Here is a 13400-nt window from a genome sequence, read left to right on the forward strand (position 1 = left end):
CCAGCATGACTAAGCCGCTTCTGGAGAACTAGAGCAGTGCACGGAAACACCGTTTACCTTCCCGCCGGAGCGGTACCTATTTATCTACTTGCACTTTGACGTGCTTTCCAACTGCTAGGTTGGCAGGAGCTGGGACCAAGCAACGGGCACTCACCCCATCGCAGGGATTCGAACCGCCGACCTTCTGATTGGCAAGTCCTAGGCTCTGTGGTTTAACCTACAGCGCCACCCACGCCCCACAATTAACCAAAGGCCACGTTAAATGTGGGGGTGCCAATGTGAATAAAATATGGGGTGGGGCGGTGCATGCACATCATTTGAATGGCTATGCCAATCAACTGGCCCCCTCAAATATTTTATTGGGGGGGTGAAAACCCCTCGGTCCCTAGGAGTGGGCATCTATGGTTAAATGACAAGTCAACATAAGCTGGCAGGAACATAAGAAAAGGTTCTGCAGGGAGGAGTACATGCCAGGGAAGATGCTTCTATATTAATAAAGTGATAATTTGTTACCCAGCCAGACCTTTGCAGTATGCAGGCATTCAGCTTATACAGAACTCCTAACCGGACTGAATGGAATACAACTGCATGTGTAGCTAAGAACTGGCTACCGCAGCATTTTGCCTAACAAGTCAAAAAAGCGGGTATAATCTTACACAAAGAGATATTGATCCAATCAAAATAGCACTTTAATAACTCTGTATTTCAAAAACTGCTGGAGTGCAGAGTTAGTAAGGTATTATGGCCAGGGCAATTAAGAATATGTCTCTCAAAATGCATCCTGTATAGAATCATGGTATTGTAGAGCTAGAAGGGACCTGAGGATCATCTAGTCCAGCCCCCTGTAAGGGGATCGAACCTGCGAACTTGGCGTTCTCAGCACCACACTCTAGCCAACGGAGCTATTTAGAAATGCTACGGACCTCGGCTTGGGAAAACTGCTGCTATCTTACCTGGGGGTAGGTCCCACTGAACTCAGCAGAGCTTACATCTGAGTAGACATGCAGAGGCTTGCACTACCAGCGTCAAAAAATGTACCTGCTCCATGAGCCAAACCCGTTTATTACGAAGTCCAGTCTCTGGCTAAGTCCATAGTGCACTCTAATAAATTTAATAGAAGATCAAATATTTATGGTTAACACCACCCGATGAAGATAATCTCTGCTTGATAACACTCTTCCCAAGTCAGGGAGCAATCCTACTCACAAGAAGCAGGCCTAAAGTAAGGCGGTGTAAATTAACATATATAAATGTTACAGCAGACCCAAACCCCATTCCTCAGTGGGGTGGCTGCCATCTGTTCTGCCTAAGCCTGGCAGAGGGAAAACAAGCCTTTAAAACAGGGTTCTTTGGTCTTTGTGCCAGGTTTCCAGGTCACACGAATGAACTGAACGGGCTTAGGATTCAACCTGAGTCCCCCTTCTGTGGTCCTTTCCCTGCTGCCACCCCAGAGCATCTCCTCTGGGGGACTCAAACTGGGCTTGGATCAGCCAGCTTTGGCTTGGCTATGGCTGAGCTCCAGCTGAGCTGGGAAGAGCATTCTACAAATGCTAAACCAGGTGAGGGTAGCCATTGGTTCTGAACCCTCAGTGGGGACTTCTCTTGCATGTGAAGAATCCAGTAGATTGAGTGGATGAGACCAACAGTAGGTCCAACGGTCAAGAAGGCGATATCTGCATGTGCTGTAGAGAGAAGTGAGGGGCAGGTGGGGCTCATCCACCTGGGAAGCCCACCTAGGAGATGAAAAACTCTGGCTCTAAACCTCCACAGCCATGTGGGGCATCTTCGGGAGAAGAAAAACCTAAGGAGTAAAACCCATACAAATCCAGAGTGGAATCCCTAAGATGGTTGTATGGAGCCTTGTATGCCTCCTTCCAGCGACACCTGCAGCCAAGCTGGTGCCAAACGTATTGTTCTGCTTTCTGTGGCTCAGTCACCTCAATCCTGGCTGGGATGGAGGAAATATGCTGGTGCATCTTCAGCCAAGGCAAGGTTGGGGAGTTACAGTGATGACGGGGTTGGCGCAGGGACGCGGGTGGCTCTGTGGGTTAAACCACAGGGCCTAGGACTTGCCGATCAGAAGGTTGGTGGTTCGAATCCCCGTGACGGGGTGAGCTCCTGTTGCTCAGTCCCTGCTCCTGCCAACCTAGCAGTTTGAAAACACGTCAAAGTACAAGTAGATAAATAGGTACTGCTCCGGCGGGAAGTTAAACAGCGTTTCCGTGCTCTGCTCTGGTTCGCCAGAAGCAGCTTAGTCATGACGGCCACATGACCCAGAAGCTGTACGCCGGCTCCCTCGGCCAATAAAGCGAGATGAGCGCCGCAACCCCAGAGTCGGTCACAACTGGACCTAATGGTCAGGGGTCTCTTTACCTTTACCTTAACCTGGTTGGACTGTGAGCCTTCCAGCTCAGCCATAGATCTGTTGGATCCTAGCCCCACTCACCTTGCCGAATCTCGGTTTAGGATTGCGTCTTTAGTCATTTTCATTAATTCCAGTGGGTCTTCTCTGAGTAAAAGTTAGTAGAGGACCACACGTGGCTTGCAGAAACAGTTATCATATTTTACAAATGTATTCGAGATGCCTAGAACTACGATGTCTAACTGCAGTGGCCGTATTAATACATATTAAATCTATATAACTGTATCACTGTGAACAGCATTCAGAATTCTTCTTAGTAGCTTTCCCAGTGCATTTTCTTTTTAGAGGAATCATAGGAAGGCACTGTTTTCCTACCAGCTCATCCATTCTTGTTTTCTTGTCTGGGGACACGATTAATCTTTGCAGTACACAATTAGCTACAGGCAATGAGCTTGACTTGGCTCTTATAGGTCATTAGCACTGATCTGGTCTGGTCTGGCTGGCAGCAGTTTCATTGGTCTCCACCTGCACGATCAAGAATTTTCCACTTTTTACTCAGTGACTGGTCATCATGATGAAACACCGCAAGCTTCAGAGAACGCTCCATCTTCCAACCACCTTTCTTAATGGGAGATTGAATCTGTGTTTGGCTCTGTCCTTCGAGGAAGTCTCACATGAGTCAAAGATGACGGAGAAGATACATGATGGATGCCCATACAATAAACATTTCTCTCTTTTTTGAATGGGACACCCACACTGTCCAACCAGTGCTGCCTGTCAGGTACTTTCCACATGGCAAAGAATGTGCTTGGCTAAAGACTAATCTTTGCTCTGGTTGCAAGTAAAACTTTAACCTGCAGAGAAAAGTTCACTCCTCCAGTTATGCCAACTGATTTTCCTGGTGCAAAGGAGTTTTTGTCAAAGGGATTAGGATGTTCCATTGCAAAGCATGCATGATAATCCTGGGAGGGCTCTCTCAAGGACTCTGACACTGGGATTTTTTTGGCTGTATATTCTGCAACATGTCACCAGTGCCATAATAGCGCATTAGTGGCGGATTTATACTGAGCTGTCCATACGTTTTTCCACTTTACCCATTGTTCGCTGATGCCTCCCCAATGTTATTGCATTAATGCCGCCTAGAGGGGCACTCTTGCAACAAAAGCCAGACCAAAAAAGTAAAATAAACTGGAACATTTGTGATACAAAGAGTTACAGGATTTGAAGCAGTAAGATGCATGGACTGGAAACAAAACAATATGTCCACCCTAAAACGTTTGCAGGCACAATTGTATTGAAAGTGGAATCGTGTTTAAGAACCACCATCATGGGCACAAATAATCAAGAAAAGGAATGTCTGGAGGTGCCCCCAGAACTACGTCCTACCAAGTTCAGTGGCACTTACTCCCAAGTAAGTTTACTTAAAACAGCAGCCTCAGGGCTAAACTGGATATTTTTGGGGAAATCATAAATAAAATAAGGTACCCATGAATGCAAACAAGTCAAACACAGCATGCATCAGAGGCTTGTGCAACAATAGGTGCTGTTTTTGTTATTTTACCCACAAGAACATATAGGAAGCTGTTGGATCTAGCCCAACATCCTGTTCTCATGTGGCAACCAGATGCCTACAGGAAACACACAAGCAGGACCCGAGTGCTAGAGCACCTTTCCTAAGGTCCAAGAACAGTATTATTATATATCTATTTATACACCAGTATATTATAAATTCTTCTGCAAGGACCAAACTATCCAAGAGAGCCCTGAAAGTGAATAGTGAGGAGGTCTGTTGAACCTCTACTGCAAGAGTGTTCCAGAGCATACACAGGATCAGTAACACCAAATTCCCAACTTCTGGTTGAGGTCAGTTGGGCCTCTGTAAAATGGGGGACAACTTGCAGCACTCTTCTAGATAATCTCAGTGATTGGGCTGGGATATAATGGATCCAGCAGTCCTTAAGACATCCTTGCCCCACATTGTGGAGTTAGGAGTGTCTACTGCCATGCATGTCTGTGGGCAGGAGATCTTTGGTGGGGACCCAACTTAAAGGTGAGCCAACCACTATAACATCTACTTAGCCTCATAGATTTAATTTTGAACAACAAATGACAGGAGGCCCAACCTGGTGCCTTCCCAGTGTTTTGAACTATGACTCCCATCAACCCCACCCAGCATGGGACTTGGGAGTCCAAAAGTGTGCTCCCCTGGATCACATGGTATGTAAGAAGATAGGCATTCCGACTCAGCCAGCTGAGATGCTCCTCCTCAAGATGATCCTTGAAAGAAGCTGCGATCGCAACTCATTCAGCTTCTGGTCTAAATCACCTTACTCCTAAAGAGATGTGGCCAACCTTCTGCAGATTGCTTCTTGTCTCCAGTTGACTAGTTTTAGTATTGGTTGGGCACATGCCAGGTCTTTGTGGTATTGACATTCAGTGTAAAGTCACATTCACATTCTGTACATTCTCAAATGCGTATCTTTGAGCCTCATCGGACAACCACCATTTGATTAGAGTGAACCATTGTTGGAGTTTGCTCCACATTAACCCGATAGCAGAAGGTATAATGGGGCGACTGTTTGCAGCTTTGATTAATCATTCATCTACAAAGACTTGCCTACAGAGTAGTGATAGAATTCAGGCTTCCTCCATCGGGAAATATCCATCACATATTGCAGGCTTTAACCCAATATAGAAGCCTGACCATCACTTACAGACTTGGGCATTTCATTATTCAGCAGAGATGCCTTTGTCCAGCTGTTGGGAAGATGGACATTTGCTTGGAGTCTGTAGAACCTAAACAACACCCAGCTTTTAATCACCAGGGGTATTTCATAGTTTGGCCTGGAAATGCCAGGAACTGAGCTGAACCTGGGAGATTTCGCATGCCTGTTATGTGCTCACCCGCTGAGTTGAGGGAGAAGGTCCATGTTTTGATGGTGGTTCTCCATTCCAACTTCTTTACTTCCCTTTTCAGAAATTAATTGAAGCCATTCACTTCTGCAAGAAGAGACCACATATTGCCTGTAATATGTACTGACAGGTATTTAACTAGTTAATAATATTAGTTTATTACTGTATTAGATGCTGCAGAGGAAAACTGAGATTGCACCCAGCCACTACTGGATGTGGCCTGCACAGCCAAAGTTTACAACACAAAATCAAATTAATAGCTTTGATGGCCTTGAGGTGGACTTCATTATTAGCACAAATATTAACTTGGCAGGAAAGCTTGTGATTCAATCTGTACTTGCGATTGGAATTTGATCACCTTAAATGAGCTCTCTCATCTGCTGATTATTAATTCTTGCTACAGTCGGGAAACTACAAGCAATAAACTCGGCTGGATCTGCATGGCCAGGCAGGAGCAATATTTTTTAACTGAGACATGCACTGGGCACAAAGCTCAGGAAGCGGCAGTGTTAGAGGCTTCTTTTGACTATCAAGTTTTTAGCGCAGCCATCTTCCCTTGAAATTGCACTTTACACAAACTCCTCCTGCCATCATTGCTTACCCAGAACAGTCTATATTTTCTAGGACCTGACTGCAGGAAGAGTGCCTTATTTTTTGGAGATAGGGTTCTTGAAGATGCATTTTTTTTTTGAAAAAAAAAGTATTAGTGTACATGCACAGATAGAGACACTACAGTTCTTCAGGCTTCACATGCATGACTGCATACACACATGTTCTCTAGATGTTAAAACTCTGGGAAGGTGGCTGGGAAGGTGTAGATGAATGTCAATGCACACACAAAAACGCCACGTAATCAGAGTTGAATGGGAATCAGAGGTGGATTTAGGAGAGCGTGACAGGTTTGCCTGTTCAGGGTGCTGAGCTGAGAGGGCACCTCAAGGAGCACTGCAATGATAACGTAGAATGGAAAGCAAGAATCCCCTGCCCAGAATTTTGGTGTTGCACAGAGCGCTGCTGAAATTTTAAAGCCCAAAGTACACCACAATGGGAATTTCATGGCCATGTCCTCCAGCTTCCTATTCAGGATCCATAATGCAGGATGTAACTATCACATTCCTGAGGCAGTCGGTGCCATTGTTGAACATCTCTGACTCTTTGGCTTAATGCCATGGCTCAGGCGGTGAGTGGTGCTCCTGATCATGGCAGTGCTGAGGTACCTGCACTGGCTGCTTATCAGCTACTGACCCGGTTTTAGTGTTCTGCTACTTCCATAGGTAAAGGTAAAGGTAAAGGTAAAGGTAAAGGTAAAGGTAAAGGTAAAGGTAAAGGTAAAGGTAAAGGTAAAGGTAAAGGGACCCCTGACCATTAGGTCCAGTCGTGACCGACTCTGGGGTTGCGGCGCTCATCTCACTTTATTGGCCGAGGGAGCTGGCAAAGCCCTAAATAACACTGGACAAGGTTACCATCTTTCTTTTCATTGTCCAATAAGGGCACTATGATCAGCTAATGGAACCTGGTTAGTTTCCTTGTGGCCTGATGATTACTTTCTGTGGTCATGCAGAGTTGAGCTTTTTCATTGGTGACACCAATGCTGTTGTTGCTTAGGCCATCCTGCAGAAACACAAGAGATGCCATCAGTATTGGCATTCTGTCGGCTCCTGCTTAGGCAAGCATTCCCCTGAACTGAATCCTGGTTTTATTGTTTTAACTTTGTTTCCACTGTTTTAATTGCATATTTCAATTAGATATGTTTTAATATTACTGTGTATTTTAATAATGGTTTGATTTTATAGCTCTTAGAAGCAATCTTGACACGTAAGTGGTATACTCATTGGCTGATGATACTGCAAGCAGATCTCTTCTAATTGGTACCCAAAATCTGAATCTGTGCAGTTCCCACCCACTAGTTCTACTGCCCTCTGGAGCATGAGAGACGCAGATATCTTCTGCATCTTTGGGATGGCAGCCCTCCAGTTATTTAATGGCTGCTATCCTCTCTCCCTTCTCTGCTCTGGGCTAAACATACCCAGCTCTTTCCACCATTCCTCATAGGCAGGAATGACAAATGCTTCATTTTGGTTTCTCTCAGTTACTCGTTTTCTTCAAGCTTATGTTCCACTCTCCCTGACCTGGCCACAGTGATCCATGCGGCGGTCACCTCCAGGCTTGACTACTGTAATTCGCTCAACGCGGGGCTGCCCTTGAAGCTGTCCCAGAAACTCCAGCGGGTGCAGAATGCTGCAGCGAGACTCCTCACGGGGTCTCTGCCATGGGAGCATATTCACCCAGTGCTTTTCCAGCTGCACTGGCTCCCGGTGGAATACAGGGTCAGATTTAAGGTGCTGGTTTTGACCTTTAAAGCCCTTCACGGCCTAGGACCCTCGTACCTACGGGACCGCCTCTCCCGGTATGCCCCACGGAGAGCCTCAAGGTCCATAAATAGCAACACCCTAGTGGTCCCGGGCCCTAAGGAAGTTAGATTGGCTTCAACCAGAGCCAGGGCCTTTTCAGCACTGCCTCTGGCCTGGTGGAACGCTCTGCCTCATGAGACCAGGGCCCTGCAGGATCTGATTTCTTTCCGCAGGGCCTGTAAGACAGAGTTGTTCCGCCTGGCCTTTGGCTTGGAGCCAATTTGATTCCCTCCCCTCTTTCTTTTTTCTTTTTCCTTTCTCCTCCTGTGATGAGGCTGCGTTTTAATATTTTAATGTTTCAATATTTTAATGTTCTATTTTAATCTTGTTTTTAAGTTGTATCCATTCAACTTGTTTTTATTATTGCTTGTTAGCTGCCCTGAGCCCGGCCTTGGCTGGGGAGGGCGGGGTATAAATAAAAATTATTATTATTATTATTATTATTATTATTATTATTTCCCCATCAGTTTGGAAGGGTCAAGCAGGAGATGATACAAAGCACTTCTGCCAGAGGCTCTTGAATAGGAATGGGGGGGGGATGCATCCCCTAAATCAGAGGGTTCACAAAGCCTCCAGAGCATATGGGAGGAGGACATGGGGAGCATGCTGGGAGGAGGGGGAGGAAAGGCAATGATCCTGGCACTGAAGTGATGCTTGCTTAGTGCTGTCTTGGCTACCCGCAGAAAGCTACAGCTGCATCTCCTCAAAATAAATGTATTGATTAAAAGGAATCACTTATAATGGCTTATAATCACTTATATTGGGACGCGGGTGGCGCTGTGGGTTAAATCACAGAGCCTAGGGCTTGCCGATCAGAAGGTTGGCGGTTCGAATCCCCGCGACGGGGTGAGCTCCCGTTGCTCGGTCCCTGCTCCTGCCAACCTAGCAGTTCGAAAGCACGTCAAAGTGCAAGTAGATAGGTACTGCTCCAGCGGGAAGGTAAACGGCGTTTCCGTGCACTGCTCTGGTTCACCAGAAGCGGCTTAGTCCTGCTGGCCACATGACCTGGAAGCTGTACGCCAGCTCCCTCGGCCAATAAAGCGAGATGAGCACCGCAACCCCAGAGTTGGTCACGACTGGACCTAATGGTCAGGGGTCCTTTTGCCTTTATAATGGCACCAGAGATGGTCTCACAAGGGTTTCCTGCCCACAGCAGGTGTTCAATGTCCTTTCCAAGAAACACCCTCCAGGGTCTCCTTTCCAGGAGATGTTGGGGGCACAGTTTTCAAACTGCAATTAGCCATACAAATATCCTTAACTATTCTCACCAGTCCCGGTTCATTATTCAGCTTGCATTGCTAATCCCCACTGTGCCAAAGGGATGGGCCACCCCCGAATCAGACAATGCTGAGTGCCGGCTGTTCAATGTAGCGCTGTACTTTTCTTCCTCTCTTGCAAAAGATCTCTGTCAGATGGTTCTCTCCTGTCCTTCACGTACCTGCCTATTGACTTTCTCTCCCCTCTCCTCCACTACCCACCATTTCCCTTGAGGAATTATGACTTGGCTGCCAGAAGATTAATTTGCTGGAAGATTTTTGGACTTTGGGTCCCTTTTAAGCTGCACAACAGCATCCCAGGGCACGTCCCCAGATAAGGACTTTGAAATATTATCTGCCTTGTGCAAGATGTTGTTGGGAAGATTTTCGGCGAATGTCCCCCTTGTGACTCAGCGATGGCTTTCGTGTGGCTCCATCGGTGTTGCGAAAATGGCGTGAATCAATAGTCATGTGCATTCAGCTGCCTTCATTCGTGGGGTTTCCCTCAGCGTGTTAAGGACAGGCCTTATTGTCAGCTGTCATCGCCATGCTCTTATTTCAGCAGGGAGGGATTGGTATGCCTGCACGTCTCTTGAGATAGGATTCATCCAGAGCAGCAGCAGGGAACTTCCGGGCCAAATTAGGTCTGGCAGGCCTCCCCATTTGGCCCATGAGGCTGATTCAGCCATGCCCACCCACCTTGCACCCGGTGATCCACTCTTAGATAATTGTCTGTGAATCGACCACACAATTTTGGCCAAGGCAGGTAGCATTTCATGCATATTTAAGCCACCTTTTGATAGGCCGTCTTAAACCCCACATGGAGTGTGGAGAGGGACGGGTTGCAAAGGCTCCACATGGGTAGCCAGATGCGGTCTTTGCAGTATCATTCAAGTTGTACCGCTTTGTCCCACCCTGAAATATGCTTGCATTTTGTTATAGAGGCAACTTCCCGCTTGCATGGGGCTTGCGTTCTGAAGCATCATGTGCATGAGCTAGACGTGCATCAGCCCGCTCCCTTCTGGGCCCGCCCCCTTCTGGTGCCGAAAATGGCACATGTGTCAGCGGTTGCACACATGCCGAATGTGAGCAAATGGAGTGTTTCCTGTACCGGGGTGTGGGGCGGCAGCAAGGGGCAGTAAACTCCATGAAAAGCTCTTAAGAGTAAAAATATATAACGGTCAGTGACCTCTGACTCTACTATACTTACAGAAATAGCAAACAGACTGTACCATAAGGCTTAAATGGAACCCTAGGAGAATCAGGGGCTGATTCCCCATAAAAGCAAATATTCTGTCCCTTTGTAGTATAGGTTGGCCATTGTTATTATCAGAACATGGGTTCAGGTCAACTGATAAAAGAGCCTTACAGGTAAATCCAAACTCCCTACCCCCTTTTCTTTTTACTGATTCTTAGGACTGAACTGCCCCCAAAACCTGAAGCTTTTGTCATTTGCAGTAAACATTCTCAGTCCTTGTTTACAAGGCTGGGATATTTCAGGACCAGTGTAATTAATTATTTCCCACTGTGTTTTTGAGTTCTTTTGATCATCACCTTCTTATGGAGTAATGGTGGTGTTAGGCTGCTTCTTGTTTGCTCCTAAGAGCAGGAAAACACCAGTCAGTCAAAATATTTCTTCACTGGGGTGTGCAGATCAGACACTGGGCCTTTTTTTGGACAGTTTTGCTGCACTTATTTACAATATTGGGCCAGGGAGCCTTTTTGGAACGCAGTCTCAAAGAAGAAAAGTCCTTCTTGGAATTGTTTTCTTCTGCAAAAGAGTTCTCAGCTCCCACACCAAAGAAGGAGCTCAGACCCAGGACCGAACAGAGGAAGTCAGGCCTATGGCAGCCTATATAAGAAGCGGCCAAATACAAAATATCCCACGACTGCAAAAATTCCCTGCCCTCTTTTGCACCTATCTCCTCCTAGCTGTAAGTTGAGGGCTTACTGTGCAGTGGTGGTTGAGGGCTCACCCACATTTCCGCTTGCTTGCCACTCTCCCCAAGGGAAACCTGATCTTTGGCACCCAATTGGAGTCAGCTGGGTTTTCCTTGGATTGATCGTGCTTGTTCTGATTTGGTGCTAGAGTGTGGTTTTTCCAGGATGAAAGTGGCAGTGGGCCTAGTAAGCATGGGAGGAGCTGGCTCAGACCCTGTGAGAGGCTACAGCGATAACCAAGACAAAGGGTACTACTGATGGCAGCATATTTTACCTCTGTTGCAGGAATTAATGTATAGGTTGGGGGGTTTGCCCCTCCAGCAGATATCATGCACATGCAGCCCCCTACCAAAATCAGCACAATCACTTTTGTGACTTTTGTGATTTGTCCCCACTAAACACTTCATCAGTTTCTTCCTATCTATTCAGAGGGCCTTTGCTGCACAATACCAAATGTAAGAATTCACTGATAAATGTATGTACTAGCTCACTGGAAAACTTCAAAAATTCATATAGACATGTGAGCTCAGCTACTCAACAGCCCTCTGCCTGAGTGATAATCCCTGGCATCCTGATACCTGAGTGCCAGACAGGTAGCCATTCCAGAAATAACAAACCCAGATGAAGACAAAAGGGTGTGATTCACTTGGCTGGGAAACAGAAATGTAAATATCTCTTTTGTTACACTTGATGGGTGTTTGGTGGAGGGTAAGGGGAACCATGGGGCAGGGTCCAGGATGCTCAGATTACTGCCACCAGACCTCCCCTTTCATGATGTAACCATGATGTAGTTTGGGGGGGGTGTAACATGGGGATTAGCAGCTAATAAAAGTTTGGGTTCTCTTTTGTTCGGGGCTTCCATCTTGTTCCACCTTGTGGCAGGTGGGCGTCCTGTCGCGACAGTCTTCAATAAAGACCAAGCTGTTTTGCTCTGGTATTCCTGGCTTGTGTCCTTGTTTTTTTGTCCAAGGGAGCCCTCAGATTTCTCTGTTAACACCTCCCGCATGCTTCTGAGTTCCAGTCGCTGGAACTCACAAGCAGGTCACAAGTGGGGTACATGACGGTTGTGTGTGTGTGTGTGTGTGTGTGTTGAATCCAGTCCTTCCCCATCCTAGCCTGACCCTAACTGCTTACACCACTGGCTTCAGAAGCTAAATACCTTCGAATCTGATACTACCATTTTTTATTTTTTATTTTACATTTCAGATGCTAGAAGAGGGGAGAGGTGAAACAAATTCCCCAAATATAGGCACCATTTAACAAAGCGAAAAGGGGGAAAGAAAGATAAAGAGCCCCTTCCCACTACTAAACACGTTAATTGCATATAGCGCTCTGCTTTGCAACTGGGAAACCTAAATTAACTGTGCAAAGTGTGGTATTTTTAGACCATGTCCCCGCTTGCTGTGAAGAAAACTGCTGCTATCAGGTGTTGCTTCATGCTGCAGAAGAGAAAATAGCATTGTCTTCTTCCACCGGAATATGTTCCACAACTGTAAGGGAAACCAAGTCCCCCCATTCCCCGCCCCGGGTTATTATTTGGGGTATGTTGCTAGGACAGGGGCCTCGCTTTTCATGACATCAGTGTGCAGTGGTTTCTCTCTCCTATTGGATTTCGGAGGCCTTCTATTGTTGTGTCTTCTTCCCATGCCTTCCTGGGAGTGATGGTGGCATGAGAAGTAACCACAGTGCAGCTTCTGCCCGTGTGGCATTTGAAGGGGCCTACAGTTTGCTCTGAGGGATGCGGGTGGCCCTGTGGGTTAAACCAGAGCCTAGAACTTGCCAATCAGAAGGTCGACGGTTCGAATCCCACGACGGGGTGAGCTCCCGTTGCTCAGTCCCTGCTCCTGCCAACCTAGCAGTTTGAAAGCACATCAAAGTGCAAGTAGATAAATAGGTACTGCTCCGGCGGGAAGGTAAACGGCGTTTCCGTGCGCTGCTCTGGTTCGCCATGCTGGCCACATGACCCGGAAGCTGTACGCCGGCTGCCTCGGCCAATAAAGCGAGATGAGCGCCGCAACCCCAGAGTTGGCCATGACTGGACCTAATGGTCAGGGGTCCCTTTACCTTTTTACAGTTTGCTCCAATGAACAGACAGGACCTGTTCGTCCTGCATAGTTTATGACGGATCCAATTCGCTTGCCTATCCCAGGGATAAAGCTTGTGAACTGTATCGGCGCCAACAAAGTTCTTCCCCACAATGTACAAACCACAGGCTAACGTCTGTGGATTAGTATTGCTTTTATTTTGAATTACATATGGGGATCCACCATAATATTTCAGTGGTTAGTGCTGGAGAGTTTCTCAGGAAAGCTCGTCTGTGCTCTCACTGATAAGCCCCTGATCAGCTTCTAAGTAAGCCAGGATGCTCAGAAACACAGCTTGAAAACCCTTTAATGGAAAGCATCTAAACAGCCACCTAAGCTCCTCAGCCTCTCAGCGTCCCCTTATGTTAGATAAGACAAGAGATGATTTGGGGGCAATGAGATTACCGTCCAAGTTGTGCAGTCATTGCGTGCT

This window comes from Podarcis erhardii (assembly GCF_964252035.2).
Source record: "Podarcis erhardii genome assembly, chromosome: 5".
Classification (NCBI taxonomy): Eukaryota; Metazoa; Chordata; class Lepidosauria; order Squamata; family Lacertidae; genus Podarcis; species Podarcis erhardii.